The sequence below is a fragment of the Copadichromis virginalis genome, linkage group LG7 (genome assembly GCF_057382275.1).
Source record: "Copadichromis virginalis isolate Kocher_CV1m ecotype Utaka linkage group LG7, C_Virginalis_male_GT1.1, whole genome shotgun sequence".
Taxonomy (NCBI): domain Eukaryota; kingdom Metazoa; phylum Chordata; class Actinopteri; order Cichliformes; family Cichlidae; genus Copadichromis; species Copadichromis virginalis.
In genome coordinates, this window is record NC_140624.1 from 66,631,725 (window position 1) to 66,650,944 (window position 19,220).

The 19,220-nt window shown below is 42.9% G+C and overlaps 1 protein-coding gene and 1 long non-coding RNA gene across 4 annotated transcripts in view; one reads left to right on the top strand and one right to left on the bottom strand.

The window, feature by feature from the left end:
- Window positions 1-19,220, top strand: part of LOC146706650 (RNA-binding protein Raly-like) — an 85,051-nt gene that overhangs the window by 49,338 nt on the left and 16,493 nt on the right. The gene's annotated exons all lie outside the window — the stretch shown is intronic.
- LOC146706651 (uncharacterized) overlaps window positions 1-19,220 on the bottom strand; it is a 66,732-nt gene that overhangs the window by 29,738 nt on the left and 17,774 nt on the right. The window lies entirely within an intron of this gene.

Consider the following 19,220-nt stretch of genomic DNA (forward strand, 5'->3'; position numbering starts at 1 on the left):
GAGTCACTGCACCTAGTGCTCCGATTACCACTGGGACCACCGACACCTTCACCCTCCACATCTTCTCGAGCTCTTCTCTGAGCCCTTGGTATTTCTAGAGCTTCTCATGTTCCTTCTTCCTGATGTTGCTGTCATTCGGAACCGCTACATCGATCACTGTGGCCGTCTTCTTCTGTTTGTCTACCACCACTATGTCCGGTTGGTTAGCCACCACCATTTTGTCAGTCTGTATCTGGAAGTCCCACAGGATCTTAGCTCGGTCATTCTCCATCACCCTTGGGGGCATCTCCCATTTTGACCTCGGGACTTCCAGGTTATACTCGGCACAGATGTTCCTGTACACTATGCCGGCCACTTGGTTATGGCGTTCCATGTATCTCTTGCCTGCTAGCATCTTGCACCCTGCTGTTATGTGCTGGATTGTCTCTGGAGCATCTTTACACAGCCTGCACCTGGGGTCTTGCCTGGTGTGATAGACCCCAGCCTCTACGGATCTTGTACTCAGAGCTTGTTCCTGTGCTGCCATGATTAGTGCTTCCCTGCTGTCTTTCAGTCCAGCTTTGTCCAGCCACTGGTAGGATTTCTGGATATCAGCCACCTTCTCTATCTATCTATACGTACCGTGCAGGGGCCTGTCCTTCCATGATGGTTCCTCACCTTCCTCCTCTTTCTTGGGTTTCTTCTGCCTGAGGTGTTCACTGAGCACGCTGTCAGTTGGGGCCATCTTCGTGATGTATTCGTGGATGTTTTTTGTCTCATCCTGGGCTGTGGTGCTGACACTCACCAGTCCCCGGCCTCCTTCCTTCCGCTTAGCGTACAGCCTCAGGGTGCTGGACTTGGGGTGAAACCCTCCATGCATGGTAAGGAGCTTTCTTGTCTTTATGTCAGTGGTTTCTATCTCCTCCTTTGGCCAGCCTATTACCCCAGCAGGGTACCTGATCACGGGCAGGGCGTACGCGTTGATGGCCTGGATCTTGTTCTTACCATTCAGCTGACTCCTCAGGACTTGCCTGACCCTCTGCAGGTACTTGGTGGTTGCAGCTTTCCTAGTGGCCTCTTCATGGTTCCCATTCGCCTGCGGGATCCCCAGGTACTTGTAACTGTCCTCTATGTCTGCAATGTTGCCTTCTGGTAGTTCAATCCCCTCAGTTCTGACTACCTTCCCTCTCTTTGTTACCATCCGACTACACGTCTCCAGTCCGAACGACATTCCAATGTCATTGCTGTATATCCTAGTGGTGTGGATCAGTGAATCGATGTCTCGTTCACTCTTGGCATACAGCTTGATGTCATCCATGTACAGGAGGTGGCTGACAACTGCTCCGTTCCATAGTCGGTATCCGTAGCCATTCTTGTTAATGATCTCACTGAGGGGGTTAAGGCCAATGCAAAACAGCAGTGGGGACAGAGCATCTCCTTGGTAGATCCCGCACTTGATGGTGACTTGTGCTATGGGCTTGAGGTTGGCCTCCAGTGTTGTCCGCCACATCCCCATTGAGTTCCTGATGAAGGCTCTCAGGGTCCTGTTGATCTTATATAGTTCTAGGCATTCCAGGATCCAGGTGTGGGGCATTGAGTCATAGGCCTTCTTGTAATCAATCCAGGCATTGCACAGGTTGGTCAGTCTGGTCCTGCAGTCTCGGCTGACTGCTTGGTCTGCCAGTAGCTGGTGTTTTGCGCCTCTGGTATTCTTGCCCATACCTTTCTGTGCCCCGCTCATGTATTGACCCATGTGCCTGTTCATCTTAGCCGCTATGATGCCTGACAGGAGTTTCCATGTGGTGCTGAGGCAGGTTATTGGTCGGTAGTTGGAGGGGACCGGTCCCTTCTGGGGGTCCTTGAGGATCAGGACTGTCCGGCCTTCGGTTAGCCATTCCAGGTGTCTCTCATCAACTAGCAGCTGGTTCATTTGTGCTGCCAGGCGCTCATGGAGTGCAGTCAGCTTCTTCAGCCAGTAGGCGTGAACCATGTCAGGGCCTGGTGCTGTCCAACTCTTCATACTGGAGACCCTTTCTTGGATATCTGCCACTGTGATGGTTACTGGACCCTGTTCGGGGAGGTCGCTGTGGTCTGCCCTCAGATCCACTAGCCACTGAGCATTGCCGTTATGGGTTGCGTCCTTCTCCCATATGCTCTTCCAGTATTGCTCCATCTCCAGCCTTGGTGGTGCTGTTCTCTTATTGTTCCCTTGCCACTGAGAGTACACCTTTGCTGGTTCATTTACCTGTTACTACCACACACCAAGTCCGGTCATTGGTACTTCCTGGATTGTGTAGCCACTAGGTGACAAAAGTTAAACACTGCCCCTAGCATCCTGGAGCACTTCCGTTGCGGTTTGGAGTTTGTAAGAGCTTCGGAGTTTGTACGCACTTCATCTGTAGGGGCCACCGTAAATATACTTTTATTTATGCACTCCACATGAAATGTAATAAATAAACTATAAAATACAAAAACCAACTATTTACATTTCAACTTCTAACTATTTAAATTTTCAGCTTTCTCCTTTTAAAGAAATGTAAAGTGAAACAACACAAAACACTGCAAATCACAACACAATTAAATATAAATTAAAATATGAAAACAAAAAGAGGATGCACATTCTGTCATATGGGCCTGGGATGATTTTTTGGGAGAGTGTTTTTCTGTTTGGAATTGCATACATAGGATTCACTGCATGAATAAACTTTCTGAATCCTTTATCACCCGCAACTGAAAATAATTGTGGATGATTACTATACCTTTCTAATGTGACGATGTTGTCTCTTGTTGTTGTCCCTGGCTCTCTTTCGCTCTCTTTTCCCCCTGCTCTGTTTCTGTGCTACTGCGAGTGTAACTACCACCACTGCACCAATGCTAATGTGGTGTAACAGGTTTTCTCTGATAGCCCGGCAGATTCTGACCTAATGGCAGCATTTGACACCCTGAGAATGAAAATGACGCTCCACACAACAATTGAGCTGATATTTTTGTTTTGATGTTCCCCAAACAATTTGCTCATCAGGTCTGAACCACCTCCAATCTCACGTTTGCAGCTTTTCAGCATCTTCTAAAAGTTATTTTCAGAGTGACTCAGACTGCACTTTTACAGCTGAGAGGTGAAAATTGGTCACCCTCTGAGAACATGAATTGTCTCGACTCTTGCAAAGTGGCAAAGTGATTTCGTGTTGGTTGGCAGCCAACACAAGACTGTGGTTAGGAGAGGATCTGCTTGTCTCAGAAAGCTGTTTCATGGCTCTGGGAAAAGATAAAAATCTCAGTTTGACCTTGTTGTGCTCAAACCAGTTTGAAGAGGCATTTTGTGAAGAAGAGTGCAGCTGTTGGCCTCTCATCCACCAAACCACCAAACCAGCTCAGAATATTTTGCTCTATGATAAAAACAGAAATGGGCACACATTCAGCAACACAATACAGTCATAAAGAACCAAATATCAGGCACCAAACAGACAGAGAGGAGGAAATGACAGAGCTAAGCTGGGAAGATTAAAATCAAGCAGGATTATTGAAAGAGAAAAGCAAGAATGAGATAGAGATGGAAAAGAAACAGAAAGCTCAGACAGATGCATGTCAAGAGTCAAGAAAATGAAGAGAATGAAAAGAAATATAAAAAACAGAAATATGAGTAAATTACTCATAAAAAGAGACAATCAAAAACAAGATAAATGGCTGCCTCTCTCTACAACATGACAGATTGCACTATTGAGCTGAAAAACAGACCACAGTTAAAAATTTAACTGTCTTAAAACTTCAAAAAGAAATGTGTTTTTGTTCACTTGTCTCAAATGTAAGTGAACATTATGTTATGATCTGACATGCAAGTTATAGATAATGTCAGGAAAACTGTTCATCAGGAAACTGTTATAGTACTAAGTGCTAACATCTGCAGTTCACAGATGTTAGCACTTAAAAACAGGATACTATAATCATAAATATACATAGCTACTGTGTAATAATGCCATCTAACAGATTGATGCACTCACTTATAATTAATGTATTAAAAGATACATAGGAGCAGGTTTGTGGAAACCATCTGTATTCTGAAGTAATCGTGTTTTACGTATGCAGTAGGTCAAAGGAGGATAAGAGGAGTTGTAGACGTTCGCGTGTCATTTCAATTTGAATCAAAAGGCATTGTGTGCACTTTCATTCTCCAGATATGAAGGATCAAAGCTTTGTTTTATCGTCTGAGAGGGTATCTTAACCAAAGAAACAAGAATGCGAAGGAAAGAGACAGCACCACCGGTATCTTAATGTGACCAAGTGGTCGGAGGGGTTATATAAAAACTAATAAAAACAACAACGCCACCTAGGGGAATTTCACCCCCAGGAAATATATATTTAAGAAAAATAGATAAAAACGAAAGAGACCCACAGATTCAAAGATGCAGACCGAGGCAGGTTGGCTCCGATATTAATACAGTTTTATTTATGCTGACAAAAATAAAATGAAACATTAAGAAAATACTGAATATAGCGTCATAGTTGACGGTGTCCTAAAAGTACCATAAAACAACCATGGAACCGTGACTTACCAGTAGCTGTGGACCCAAAAGAAAACCACACGAAAAGAAAATCATGACAGCCGGCACCCAGTGCTGTACAAAGGAAAGTGTGAAAACGACCCACCACCTAAGGTACCAGGACCACTGGACCATGATCCTGATGTAGCTGCCTCAAGGTCTCAGGCTTCAGAGCCTCCGGAAGAACAAGTTGGAGGGCTTCCTCACCTCCACCTGGACGCAAAATCCAGCGATAGAGGATGCCATCCTTCTCCACCAGATGATCCCACTGATGCAGCAGAACCATGACTGGTTTAGGGACCTGACTCCTTTCCCCCCGAGAGGGCAGGGACTGCCTCCTCCAGTATACCAAGAAACCCTTCAGGAGGGGGTCAGCCTCCTGCAAAGCACGAATATCCCATGGAGAATGAGAAGGAAAGGCCCCAATCTCCGACTGAGTAATGGAGGGCAACACTGCTGGACACGGAGCCTGCTGAAGCAAAGTTGGGACAAGAGTCCCAGGCAACATGCCCTCGGCCAGGCTGGAGCTTGTCTCATACTGTCGGGAGAGAGTATCAGCATTCCTATTACTGTGGCCTGATCGATACTTAATCTCAAAATCGAAGGCCGCCAGTTGGGATGCCCATGTCTGCTCGGTGGCACCAAGCTTAGCTGAAGAGAGGTAACTGAGTGGATTGTTGTCAGTGTAATCCACACACTTCTGCCCCAGCAGGTACTCCCAGAACTTTACGGTCATGGCCCACTTGAGCACAAGAAACTCCAACTTCATGGAGCTGTAATTGTCCATGTTGCTCTCATGGGGCCGGAGACCTCGGCTAGCATAAGTCACTGGCCTAACACCACCTTCTGTTTCCTGTGAGAGAACCGCACCCAAACCACTGTGGCTGGCATCAATCTCCAAGATAAATGGGCGTGTGAAGTTGGCATACGCCAGGACAGGGGCAGACATGAGCTTCGCTTTCAGGGCCTCAAAGCTCTCCTCACACTGAGGTGTCCAGATGGCACTCAAAGTCTGTCCCAAGCCCTTCTTTGACTTGGTGCCAGCCAATTTAGCCACCACTTGATGCAAGGGAGCCGTCAATGTGGCGAACCCTTGCACAAAGCGCCGGTAATAGCTGGCGAAACCCAAAAAGGATCGCAACTCTGACACAGAACGAGGACACTGCCATTTGGCTACTGCGTCAACCTTGGCTGGATCGGTGGAGATGCCCTTGCAAGAGATGACATGGCCCAAGTAGCTAACCTTCTGCCTGAAGAAGGCACACTTTTCTAGCTTAGCCTTGAGCCCCTCTTGCTGCAGCCTTGCAAGCACCATTTCCAGCCATTGCAGGTGCTGAAAGACAGACGAGGAGAACACAATGATTTCGTCCTGGTACAGCAGTAGCGACTGGCACTGCTGCTCCCCGAACATCCTCTGCATTAGGCACTGGAAGGTACCAGGAGCATTGCACAGCCCGAATGACATATGATTCCACTTGAACAGGCCAAACGGTGTGCAAAACGCAGTCTTGGGCTTATGCTGCTCAGAAACTGGTACCCGATTGTACCTGCTGGCCAGATCGATTGTAGAAAACCAGCGTGCGCCAGCTAGCACATCCAGACTTTCCTCGATGCGAGGTAAGGGGAAGGCGTCCTTCCTCGTTTTGCTATTTAGCAAGCGGTAGTCAACACACAGATGGAGGCTTCCATCCGTCTTGCGGACGAGGACAATGAGAGAGGCATAAGGACTGCTACTCTCCCTGATTACCTGGGTCTCCAATAGCTGAATGATGTGGGCCCTGATAGCCTCATAATCAGAAGGAGGAATTCGCCTGTACCTCTGCCGGATGGGTACGTCATCAAGTAGAGGTATGTCATGCGAGATCAGATTGGTGCAGCCCAAGTCTCCCTCGTGAGCAGAGAAAACAGAGTGGTACTTCTGCAAAAGTAAAATTACCTCATGTTGTTCCAACTCAGCGAGAGCAGACAGGTCGATCGCATCCACCATGTCTTGAGCAGGGTTGCTTGTGGTATGGGAGGAAACTGTGACGGGAAAGGAGTGTTCCTCGCTAACACCAGCAGGGAGGCTCACAACAGTAGCTTGGCTTATCACTCCCAAACGGGTCCACCTGGACCAAACATGGAGAGGCCAGCAACCCAACTAGCAGCCCAGACTCAGGAGGTTCAAAAAGCACGGCCTGGCCTGACAACTGCTGAGAACAGGTGGTAGCCACCAGCTGCATGATGCCACCAGGTATCCGCATGGCCCGCGGGCTCTGTACCTTGACAGTACCGACAGGGTCCTCTGGGGCTTGGGCTGCAGACTGGTGACACTGATGTAAGGCCTCCAAAACTGATCTTGGTGCCTGTGATACAAAAGGTGAATTAAACAAGGAGCCACCGAAAGCCCCAAACAGCTCTTGATAACAGCGGCGGATTACATTCATTCCTAAGATGCCAGGAACAGAGGGCGTGGCACCAGGAGGGTCCTTCACTATAAGGATCCCACAAAAGGGCATTTCCTTGCCACACAGGAGTACACAGAGCTCCAAATAGCCACTGTACGGAATGGCAAGCCCATTGGCAGCCCAAAGCTGTGCCAAAAATAAGCTCTCTGTGATGGTGGATACCATGGACCCAGTATCCATCAAACAAGGGACTGTCACCCCGCTAATCAACACATCAATCTTTGGACAAGATCATATTAGCCGACCAATCCTATCCTCTGGTGAGCCAGTGAACTCCCCACCTGAACTGTGGCTCTGCAGCTCAGAGGGCTTTAGTTTTCTGACTGGGTAGCGGGAAGGTGATTGCCAACTGCCATACGAGGGGGGCCTGAACCACTCCCTAGCAAAGTGTCCTGGCTGCTGACACTGGCGACAAATCACCGGGCCACCCCGTGAAGGACGAACACCTCTTCAGGGGTTCTGCAAAGAAACCACTGTCTCCGTGAGCTGATTTAACTGCTCTTGCTGGCGCTTTAGGAGTTCCTTTAGCCCACGCCACTCAGACTCGGGTGTACCAACAGGAGCAGACCTAGAGCTAGTGTGCACCCCACACTAGAAACCATACGCTGACGGGTTGGAATAGCCATGGTCGCGTACCCCGCCTGAAAACCCTTCTCTTTCCCAACGCGACAAACATATTTTTTAAGCACTGTCAACAACATGTTACACAAACTGCTCTCGAGGCAATATTTCTGCATTTCACATGCCATCAGTCCCAGCATTTACTTCTGCTTTTCGCCAAAAACACGGGAGGAATGAACCAAGAGAAAACTGGCTTCCTTTTATACAGACTGACGCTGCCCTGCAATCAATATGCAGGTGGATTCACAATTAACCTAGTTGCGTAGCCAAGAGCGAGCGCAGGAGAGAGTGAGGGTGGTATAGCAAGCGAGGGAGAGAGAGAGAAAGAGAAAGGCCAGTAGTCCATCCGGCTACATTAATAAAATATTATCTTTTTCCTCTTTGCCTCAGACAACAACCTCAGAACTGAAGTCAGGGCTCTAACACACAAAATGAAGCACAAACATGCTTCTTTTTGTTTGTGTCATTTATTTCTGATATTGTTACTTACAGACAGCAACAACAGCTGGTTATAGACAAACATTATGCCAGCTAATGTTAGCCTTGTGTGTCCTAAAAATGTCACTTTTTCCTCTGATAAACAGTGTTGCTTGTATTCTCACATCATATGAGAATTCATTAACTAAATGTCAGAGTTAAACAAGGTTACATCCACTTCAAAGACAGTTTCGCTAACAGCAGCTAACAGTGGCAAAAAACAAACAAACAAAAATGGTCTTAATGACAGAAAAGTTCAGCATATCCTCAACAACTCACCTGATTATCACCGTCATAGGTCAGAAGTGTGCTACTCTGAATCACTGACCCATATCAGACAAAGTTTTACAGCCTCTTCCAGAGTAAATAGATGTGGATGCTTCTCCCTCTGCATACTGACAGCTGAGATAAACCACTGTAAGTAGGATTATGCACTTTAACTGGGCAGGTTATTAAAACAGAGCTCAGTTGACTGCAATCTCCTGACATCTAACAGTAAAAGTTTTACTCAGTTCAACTTTAGGGATTTCAGTCTGGAGCCCTGTAGGATAGGTTGGCATAGGCTCCACCCCTAATCCCCCAATGATAGATGAATTAAAGTAGGTGTGCCTGCAAAGACCGCTAGAGTTGCTTGGTACTAAGGTTCACCCAGTGGTAACTGAATTCGGTACCTCAAACACTCTTATTAAAATTATCTTACAAATGATAAAATAGACTGTGAGTTACACACTGTCTAATAACATTATCAGCTGTCTTTAGTCACACAAACACGGAGATGCTGTTGGCAGATATGACCTCTTGTAGTTTGCACAGAAACAAAAACTATTTTTACTGTGTCTGCCCACTTTTTTCTATACTTGAAAATTCTCATAATTACCAGTGACGAGGATAGGCTTTAACATCGTGTGCCTCTGGGAAGGAAAATGATATACCCAGATGTCTTCATCTCTCTACATGCACACATAAAATATTAAAGACATAAATCATACTGAAATTTAAGTATATGAATACATATTAATATTATAGTACTTGTTTAATATGAAGTGTTCTACTGCACTACAGTGTTGTTGAGTGAGATGCTAGTATTTTATTATTCTGTAATAATCAGGTAAATCTCTGTCCTTGGTTAATCATCTCTAAAATGGGAAAATAAGAACAATTTTTTTTTTCGAGATCTGGGTGAAGGAAAACTGAAATAAAAGCATCAGTTTAAACAAAAAAGCAACCTCATTAAAATGAGATCACATTTGCTGTGATTTAGGAACTAAATTCACAGCTAAGGTTTTCTTTCTCACGAAATTACATTCAATTAAAATGGTAGTGATGTGGAAAATGGGAAAATAGAAGTGTCGTCTTGTAAGTGCATGTTTCTTCTTCAGTTCATTTGTACTTATTTTTGCTTGGTTTTTTATTTAAATTCAATCAATCTCTCATTTTTTTCATAACATCGAGATTTTAGATCTGGCTGGCTATGCTGTGATTGACTGATTTAAAAAAAGAAGCTCTTGTTTTTAATGGAAAATTTTTAAAGGGAAAAGGAGGAAAAGGATAAGAGACAAAAGCCATGCTAACTAGTGCTGTTGTGCTTTGATGTTAAAATTCACTATCTGTATATCTGTTTGTCAGATTAAAGTGAAATATAACCAGGTAACCGAAGCGATGTGTAACCACCCACCAGGGTGTGGATGTGTTAGAGAAGACAGCAGCGCTAAAGTTAGCCAAACTCACACAGGATCCAAAGGATCATGAGTAGCCCTGTGGTTTTTACACTGTGACTGATGACCACATGCTCGCAACTAATAGATTACATGGATGTTAAAGACACAGAGCAATTCCTTTTCTCTGACCTTAATGCTAAATGAAAATCTGCTTGGACACAGCTCTACTTCACTGACTTGTTTTCAAAGAATAGAATTGATTTTAAAAACAAATGACATGTCTCAGTGCTTGTTGTTGCCGAATGTCTGGAGCAAATTCAATTTAAAAGAAATTGCGTTATTTATTCAGTAAAAACTGTGGAGCAGACAAGCTCAAGTGATGCTGTGCCTCCTGAAAATGTAATTTTGAGTTGTACTTTTCTTTATTGAGGTGTTTTTCATCGGCACATTTGTCAGTCTCAGGTTATGCCACGGTTCATTGTATTATTCTCAGTACCAGCAGCTCACAAATCAGCAAACACGGGAGTGGCACAAGTTAATTTGTTTTGCTCCAGATACATTTTTACAGGATATCTGCAGCCTGTAAAAGCCTGACACTGCTGAAGGTGACTTATTTGTGTGTGCACAGCAAATTCTGGACAACAGAGGGAAACTAACAAACACTGCGCCCGTGTTTGTTGGAAAAAATTGCAACTACGGCAATTCAGCGTGACAGAGTCTACAATTGAGTGCAAAGCAGGAGTCGGGCTGCGTATAAATCATCTCCCCTCACTCGGTCAGTTATCCTTCCTACCTCCATCACCTGCTATGAACTCACCTGAGCTGCCGGCTGTGGAAAGCTCAACTCACAGCAAGGGTGCAAATGAACCAGATCACACACTGAGAGGCAGTGAGAGTCAAACAGCGGATTTCCTTGCAGATAGTTCAAACGAGGACATAAATGCAACGTGAACAAAAGCGGAGCATGAATAACCTCAGGCTGCCTTGAATGTGTGTTTGCCTTTTCAAGACCGACACCACAAACTCCTCTGTGTACCAGAGTTTTCTAGAGTCAAATGTGAGTTCATCTGTGCAACAGCTAAAGCTTAGTCTAAACTGAGTCGTGCAATGCAGCACTGATGAAAAGCACAGCAGCAAATCTACAATCGAATGGTTGAAAAATGAAAAAATCAAGATTCTGCAGTCGTTGCCTCAAGTTACTGAACCATAAAGTGTACTTAGGCTTTCACAGACTGCTTTTGCTTAGTTTTGGCTAAAAAAAAAATATTAAAATGGTTTAAGGTTGTAGTTACTTATTACCTGTTAGTGTAGCATTAGGAGCTTTAATAATTGCATTAAGGACATTAAAAGCCTGATTTGTGCACTTGTTCAGACACCTTCCTCCCGTCTTTGGTGAAAAAAGGTGATTCTGAAAACCAGCAACCTCATTTCCTGTCTTGACTTTCCCCAGTTAAAGGTTAAATAAAGACTAAAATAAAAAAATAAAAAAAACCTGAACAGCAGTGGACTGACAGCGTCTGACCTCACCGCCATGGGCTGAAAACACAGATCACTGCAGGCAGCCAAGGACAGGTGGAGGAGGAGGAGGATAACTGTATGGAGGCTGTAGACTAAGAGGAAGAAGATGAAAGGGAGGAACAGAAGATGGAGAGAGAAAGAGGCTGACAGCATTAAAAACAAATCTGTTGGCAGCCGGCAGATAAACGCTCCACTCACTTTACATCCACACGCTCTCTCTCTCATCTACTGTTTACCTCCCTCAGCCTTATCCTATCTCTGTTCACTAGTTTGCATCATCCTTTTGTCTTTCCTTCACACGTCTCCTCACTCGTGGCCCAATTTCCACATGATTTGTTTGTGTGGGGCAGCTCTGGTTGTGCTTCATGCATTGCAATTATGTACACTTATGCCTCTCAGGGGTTTGCCCTGTGCCAGAGTCTTTTTAGCTACAATTTCAGGATCAGAAAAGGAGGTTTAAAGACTAATTAAAAACTGTGATAGTTCCCAGTTTGTGCAGAGCTAAAGCCAGTCACTCCGTCCAAGGTGAAAAAGTACACCTGATCTGAAAAAAAGGACAACTTTAAGGCTAAAAAAAAGGACAGAAATGAATCCAACCTGCAGTTCCTCTAATGTCCACTTGAGACTGTCTACGAAAGTGAGTCAGTCCGTGTAGACTTCCATGTCCAACTTTATAGCAGACAGAGCCGTGTTTACAGACTGCGACAAAAATGGTTTTAATTTTTGTGGATATACTTTTTTTTAAACACATCCATTTTAATAACGTGAGGCTTGAAGGTTGATGTCCTAATGGAGGGTCACACAGGCGGCTGTAGCTGTTTACTGTCTGTTGGGCTTTGTTGCAGCTAGTTGGAGTCTCTTATCTGGATGTCTGGACTGTGTTGGTGCCTTTTGAGAAGTAATATGTAATAACAGACCATCCAAAAAGCAGCTTTGATCTGCATCTATTTTACACGTATACAGTTTATACTAACCCAGCTGGCTAGAATGAGTACCTTAGCAGCTGTAGCCTTTTCTGACACTAGAAATCCAACACAGGGGCAGCCAAAAAATAAGTTTGCATTTTTCGTAATGGCCAGTAGGGGGTGATAGTTTTGGTTACAGAAAATGTTTCTGTGTTTTTGTGGCTGTGGAGGTAGAGTGGATCGTTTACCAATGGGAAGGTTTTATCCAGGAAAGTTTATAAGGACGATTTTCCAGGATTTGCTCATTTGCTAACAACCTGTCAATCACAAAATGTGCAATTTCACAGATCCGCCCCTCGCTTGTCACACCTGGTTTCAAAACACTAACCTGGCAACAGTAATAGCACTCAGCATGCGCCTTCATATTTAACAGACCAGGATTACAGTACTAGTCAAGTTCACATTCGCTGTGTACATCTTTCATATGCAGTCTGTGGTCTTCCTGCCAAGACTGAGCACCTTGTTTTTATGCTTTACCCATGGATCAGATGTCATTTTGTACAAAACTGTCCAGCATTAGAATATTTGAGCCTTTCAGTCAGTTGAAGAACAAAATATGACCCGTGCTGCATTCTGTGAAGATCCCCCCACAATAATCAGAAGTAATGTATTCATTTGTTTAGCTTCCTGAAGATTTACTGAAGTTTTTCAATGTTAGTCCGCCCTGCCTCACTCTGTAGGAAGCTAGGCAGGATGCAAAGCTGTGTCAACACTGCTGCCCTGTAAATATTTATAGGCGTTTATCTGCTGGGCTGCGGATTATCAGCTTAGTGTGGTACAGTAGCCCCCCGACCAACACAAGCACAACACGTTCACCTGTTACCCTGATGTGTTGTGACTGCAGGGACAAACACAGCGGGACGTCTGAGTGTGTTTCTGTGAGCGTGCAGATCATACAAACCCACAAATCAAGGGTGCTGATAATGCCCTAAAACATCTGCTGTATGCCTGAACTTTGCTTTCACTGCACTGAACTGTTTGTGTGACACAAAATAAAAACCAAAATGCTGAACTTTATTAGGAGATAAAAATAAAGTCTCTTTGAGGAGATGTCAGGTCTGTCAGGCACCGTCAGCGACGCAGGCAGTAAAGTTTCTGTTTAACGACACGATGTTCCAGCCCTCTTTGCACGAGGGCTGCTTGATATTTTTAGCTTCTCTTTTACCTTCCCCATCAACTTCAAACTCTATTGAATTCTAATAAATTAAAACTATCAGGTTCCCTCTCAGGTGGTTTCCATAGACATGAGCATTAAACACAAGATTCACAAACACTATTTATGTACTTATACGTATGTATAAGTCATCACTTATATTGCTTTTTAACCTTTATTTGCGTACTTATCGATGTAACAGTCAGTATAAAACTGACGTTAATACAATAATACAGTATCCAGTTGTTAAGTGATGACATGTAATCCCTGGTTCATTAAAGCTGTTGTCATTTTAGTGAAGTGTTTTAATGCTTTGTATCTTGCTTTATTTAATCTGAAGCCCTGCCAAAAAATATTCAGTGATCAGTGCCGGCCTCTCTGGGTTTTTATTACCACTAGTTGTCTGCAGGACATCTTAAAGCTTAGTTTTTAAAACCTTATAATGTAACTACACCCCATTACCTCACAGATTACAAGACACCAAATATTTGAACGGGTCAGAAAAGAATCACTCTGAGGCTAACAAAGATATGAATGGGTACATGAAGCCAAGAACCAGGAATTTTAATATAGTGAGTAATCTCAACCATGCAGCAGTAGATTAATGACAGTGTATTATGACTAAGCTGATGGTGTGCATGGATCCTAACGTCAGTAACCATACTGTTGCTGTTGTTTAGTTTTTTGTCTTCATTTATGTCTGAAGTGATAGCAGAGCTGTTGGTTTTAATTTTTCAGAAACCCCTAATTCAGAACATGGTGTATCATCTTTAGGTGGAAACCAGTGAGATAACTTTATGTCCTGTTTTTCATGGATGCCTGGATGTTAAACTTGATGGTCACATCTGGTAGAGCAGCCACACTGATCACTTTATTAAGTATGAGAGAATTCAGACAGTTTTTAACTCTGTCATGCTGTAGAGTATTTTTGAGTTTGGGAACTGAAGAGTTTTGACCTGGAAACATCCAGGACCTGGAAGACATCAACTTAGGACTTGACTTAAGAGGCAGGTATGGACAAAAGTATTGGGTCACACCTCTTAGTCTTTGAATTCAAGTGTTTCCAGTCCATTTGCTACAGGTATATAAAATGAAGCACCTAGCCATTCATTCTGCCCTTAGAAACATTTGTGAAATATTTGGGTTGTTGTAAAGAGCTGGTGAATTGGAGGGTGGTGCTGTAATAGGATGCAACTGTTGCAACAGTTATTTCTCCTTCAGCTGTGAAAGTACGTAGGAACCACATCATCTCAGCCAGGAAACGTCAGACCACATAAAGTTGGGTTGCCGAGCACCAAAACACAGCAACAGTCACCTCCAGGTGCTTTTTTTCTTCTTGGGTTCTTGGGTGCATTTATTTTTCCCATTTTAATTTACAAAGCTATGAATGTGTATAAATTCGGCAGCAGTACACGCTCCTTGTGGTCATTGGATTCCGTAGCTTCATGCAGCTTTGCTTCAGTTTCACTACTTCTGTTCTGGCCATCATAGCAGATGTACATTTTCAGCATTGGTGTCAAGAAATGGCACCTCACTAACTGTTAAAAAGCAGCAACCATTATTCCCAACATACGCTGCCATCCTCTGACACGTTACAAACACTAAATGTGCTGATGTGTGTGGCCTTCAGTCATTCATGGCTTCCTAATTTGGCATGAAATCCTCAAAACTGGGAGAAAACAGGCTCTAGATGGAGTTAAATTCTGAACCTGAATATCTCTGCATGTTTGTAGGTGCACACAGCTTCTTTCCCCGGCCTTTAAAGTGTAAATGATTTTTTTTCCCATGTCACAGAAGAACCTTTTAAAATGTACTGAGCAGACATATTCGTGTGTGTGTGTGCGTATGCATTTCTATTTGTGTGACAGTGAAAGAGATGAAGTGTATTCATGTTCCCCCTGCAGTCATTGCCCCTCCAGCTGTAGATGGCTGCTGTGATAGGCAGCAGAGGTTGGCAGCGAGAGGAAAGGCTTCTCCTCATCCTCGCAGTCGCCTCCTCTATCGTTTCCTGCATCAAATTGGAGCTGTCAGTCAGCTCTCACCCGCAGCACAGCACACTCTATCAGACCGCAACAACCGCGGGAAAAAACACGGCATCAGCGAGCGGCGACATAACACCAAAAGGGAGAAGGTGCAGCGAGTGCTGAAAGGAGGGCATCTGGGATTATTTGATGAAATGAAATCAGTGCTGGTTATCCGCTTATAGAAGATAAATCACTCTGTCCTTTAGAAAGTTTCCTCTCACCTCCAGCAGGTAACGCAGCCCGACAGAGGGAGCAGCTGCAACTGATTTAAGACCAAATTCACTTTCAGCTGACTTTCAACTGCAGCTACATACAAATGGCACAGCTTTCATTCTCAATTAATTTCCTTATAAATCAATTTGATACTTTCATTACAAGTAACGAGAAAAACTAGGCTGTATGAAAACTTCCTTCAGGGGGAGGTTTTAAACACTTGTGTTATCCTGCTGTGTCTTAAAATACAGCTTTAAATTGAAGTTTTTCTTTATTTTCTACCATATATATCCTGGAATATGACAGATGTGTCTCATATTTTAAATAACAAGGCCAGCAAGTAAGTGTGAGCCAATCACTCTAAATGCTCATGGTCATTATATATGGTCATTACAGCTGCTGTCCTAACCTACGGTTTGCAAGAGGCAGCCAATCAGAAGGAAGTTAGGACCACAAGACGACCTACATATGTATGATTTTGAAGTCTGATTCATGCAAAGCTATGCTGGTAAAGTCCAAGAGTCCCCTTTGATAAATAGGTGTTGCATTACTATATATTTTACTTAATAGTTTCCAAGGTAACGGTTGTTAACACACACACCAAAATAAATAATGGCGTACCATCTAAAATAGTCACGGTTTTGAATTCCCAAATTTAGAAACTCATAAGCAAAACATTTTAGAAACAGAAGTGATTATGCTGTGTCATGAGAAAAGCGTTGGTTCTCTGGGTGATGCACAACAATTAGTTTGGACATTTGTGGGGAAAAAAGTATTTTTCCCAAACACCCTGTAAATGCTGGTTGGTATGTTCTGTATACTTCCTGTCAATTTAAGAGTGTTTTCACAGCTGCACCTGAACTCTGGTTTATTTTCCCTATTTGAGAAGGTATAAGAGGAATAGGAGGGTAACAAGACACAGCTGTGGACAGTCAAGACAGAGAAGGGAAAAGTAAAACTAAAAACGCGACACCGGAGCTAAATAACTACCTAAAGCAGGACGTAAGAAGCAAGAACAGGGAAATTCAGAATAAACTAGAAAGACTGAATAAACTCAGAAACTGTAATTAAGGACTAGTTGATAAACTCAAAATGGACTCAAAAACTAGCATAAGAGCTAAACAGGCAACACTTTAATAAACAAGAACTTTCAAATCAAACTGGAAAAAGCTACAAGTTCTAATCTCATCAGCTGATTTGGATGCAAACGAAGACCAGCCATGAGGAATGCTTTGCATTAAATGAGTCTTACATGAATGTCAAGTTCGCATCAAGTTATCCAATAAGCTATATATCTCTGCTTGTTTTTACAAACATCAGTCTTACTGTTGAGCTTCATTGCTCCTGTTACAATCATCAATCATTAAAATAATAAAAAAGTAAAAAAAAGACAAAACAGAAAAGAAACTGGGCTTCCTGTACAGAATGGCAGCATCCCATCATTCTGATGTGTTGTATTTCACATACAGTTCAGAAAGACCTGCATAAGTGCATGCATGAAAAATAAACTATAAAATATATAACTTTTAGAACATGTTCCCGTCCAAATATTTAGTTTAGCCTGTATGGATTTGTATTTTACAAACCGCTGGACAGCATCGCTTTTAACAAACAGGAGGAGAAGGTGTAGGTAATGTTTTTAGCAGGATATTACTTCAACTTTGGTTCTCCAAAAATCTAATTAATATCCTGCTAAAGCAGTGAGTTAAGCACGACGGGAACATTTTAAAATAAAATACAGTGTGAGTGTTTATGGTGACGAAAGAATATGGAACATTCCTTATTAATGGGGTTTTAATAGTTTGGAGTAATGATGCAGCTCTTTGGCATAAAGCAATGCAATGTACTCAAACAGTTTCACTTGGATGCATTCAGTGTTGGTTTGTCTCTGTGTGTGAGATTTATTTGAAAAGACTCTTAACCTTTAAATACTTTTTTATTCATGCAACCTACCCTAACCTCAGCCTTCTATACGCGTTTGCATCTGAAAGTATTAAAAGGAAATTTGGTTTTTAGTTGGGAATTAAACTCAAAGATCACAAAATCATTAAAGCATCATAAAAAAATCTATACAAATAATTTGAGGAGAAGTTATTGGTTCAGCTTCTCAATGCAGATTAATAGAGTACATTAGTGCCTCATAGTTTGGTTTCTCATATCAGGAATGAAGCATTCTTGCAAGAAGATGAACGAGAGGAGCTGAAGGACGACTCATGACCTGTCCACTTGAGCAGACTGCCCTGTTGTCTCTGCTCTTTAGCATTGAGGCCTGTAATTGGTTCACATCCACAGTGATGCTCTACAAGTTGTATGTCATCCCCATATTAAACCTCTTCCTCTATTAGTTTGATTGGCATATTCAACCTCTGAATGGAGGGAGCAGTGTGACGGTTATTTGAACTAAATCTTAACATCAGACCGTCTGCAAATATTTAGTCAGGAAATGTATTAAATCTACTTTCCATGCACCTATGTTGCATGTATTCCCTGTTTTCCTTATGTTTGCCTTTCATATTTGCAACAAATAGGTACACGGGCAGCTTTGTTGTAGACCACATGGCCACTGGTTTTCGAAGCCTCAACATTAACACTTTGGTCACCAACGTTTTGGGTTATTGGAGGCAGAAGTTATCAAATCTGGACAAAGGATGACTTTGTTGGTTACCGCAGTCTGTATCCATAAAGACACAGATAGCTGCTAATTAGGGCTAAATAACAGAATAAAATCTTGGACTTTGATTCACCAAAACTTGAGCACAGGCTTCCTCATGTGAGTGCATGGGCATATATCAAGGAGAGACCACATCAGGTACTCTACAGATGCACGGTGCACAGTAGTAGAGTCATATCTTCTCGTAGAGTCAGCTGTGCAGAGGGACATTTTTTAGAGCACTGAGGTGTTCACACAAATGCTTTGAGAGAGGTGTAAAAGAGGCCAGCTGTCTACCTGGACGACCACCAATGAGCAAAGATGGAGGTATATAACGTGAACGTCAGCCACCTTATAATGCAAACCCTTCTGAGACACCTGTGTGACCTCAAACACTCGCACGATGGTAGGCTGGGGCACCGACTCCAAAATGATTCTCCTATTTGTTCTGATGAGTTTTTGGTTTGTCTTTGATTTTGGTCGTCAGATATTTAAATTAACCTTGAGACTTTTTTTCTGCAGATCATAACAGAAATCTCTCGGTCACTCAGACATCTTACTGACGCAATACTGAAGCATCAAATGTGGATTAATCCACCACTTAAATTCACTGATTCCTCCAGATTAAGAAAAATAGCTGCATTAGGAAATTATTGACTGTTGTTTTTAAATGAAGGTATATATTTTACAAGTTCATTCTAAAGATTTGTGTTTGGAGTTGCAAGCCAGAAACATTGCAGGGAAAGTTCAGAGAAATAAAAGCCTTTAAAAAATAAAAAGATTATTCTTTGTTTCCTCTCCGCTTTCTGCTTTTAAAACTTTAATAACAAAGATTTTTGTGTATAAAAATGACTTCAAACAAGCTGCTCTTCATAAAGATGAACTCTGCTCACAACATAAATTTGCCTTCATTTCATTGTAACAATAAAGTAGCCGAGATGGAAACGAGCAGCATGACGCTACCGCCTCAGGCACTG